Below are 1,422 nucleotides of genomic sequence, written 5' to 3'. Positions count from 1 at the left end.
AGACAGAGACAGAGACAGACAGAGAGACAGAGAAACAGAAAGAGAGAAAGAGAGGAGAGAGAGTTCTTAGTCTGGTGTGACAGCGTGTGCCTGTGGTTCCAGTTATTAAGATAGCTGAGGCAGGAGGGTCTCACTGCCCAATCTGGTCAACCTAATAAAGCCCTGTCTAAAAAGAAAACAAAAACAGGCCTGAGCATATGGTTAAAGTACAGTGGTAGAGAGATAACTTAGCACCTGCAAAACCCTGTGATTCAATTCTAAGCTACAAAACAAACTGTCAAAAACCTTGGATTTATGTAACATCCTGAACAAAGACCGCTCTCCACCTAGAACTTGCAGCACATCACATGAGGCTTGGGATTTGGAGAAGCTGCAACTTGAGGGCTGGGAAGTATATGAGAGAAGCTAGGGGAAGAAAGGGCTTGCTTAGCAGAGTTTGTTTGTGAGGTTCATCTAATTTTGGAATTTCTGCCTTCTTCAGGACCGCAGCCTTTTCTTCTAGAGGAGGTTTATGGAAGTCCTCCTGTCTCGGAGACTTCTCTTTTAGTCACGTACAGCAAGTTGGAAGTTTCTGCATTGTTGCCGCTCACTTGCCTCCAGTCCCCCATGATTCTGATGCGGGCCTGTCGTATGTGGGTGCCTCTTCTGATCTCTTATCTCTCCAGGGCAGAGATGGAAGTCATTTGACTCCAAATATTATGCACAAACCTTTCAGAGAAAAGGTATACTTGGGAATGAGGTATGGCTGGTGTTCAGAATGCAGGCACAAGATGAGATTTGTAGCTTTTTTAAATTTACTTTTATAAAGAAAATTAACAATAGATGCAACATTTCATCGGGTTATAAAAAATACGCCAAACTAGGACAAAAAAATGTCCATTTGTTTTAATAAAGATCTCAGTGAGTGGGATGTTAATCTAGACTAACAATGATGAATGATAATTTAATTCCTGCAGGGAAGAGCAAAACACTCTGTCCATAGCAGGATATCCAGGTCGGGATTCAGTGCTTTGGCCTGCCAAGAAATTCACACTTTAATGAGATGTGTGGAGAAAGTAGGGAGAACATTTTTTCAGAATTAATGTCATCTTTCCTTGGTATATGCCAACCATTTCATCTTTTCCCAAAAAAATCTTTAGCCTTTCATATTTTCTTCATTTTTTGCAAGTAATAAATTTACCTTAGCAAGCTTAATCCATTCTCAGTAGTCCCTCTCTTATAGTACAGGGTGTCAGTTGATGAAGTGAGCTATATTTTTCAAAGCATTCTAAACAATATAGAGTAAGAACAGAAATAGCATCTTGTGCTGTACATATATTCACTTTCATTTTCAAATATGAATTTTGCAAATTGTCTTATCTGGTAAAAATAGGTCTTCAAAAAGATTTTTTGAATATTTATTTTGAAATACCATTTCTTATT

This window comes from Octodon degus, unplaced genomic scaffold (assembly GCF_000260255.1).
Source record: "Octodon degus isolate 3935 unplaced genomic scaffold, OctDeg1.0 scaffold00004, whole genome shotgun sequence".
NCBI lineage: Eukaryota > Metazoa > Chordata > Mammalia > Rodentia > Octodontidae > Octodon > Octodon degus.
The sequence above is the reverse complement of the archived record's forward strand: the minus strand, read 5'-3'. Positions refer to the sequence as shown.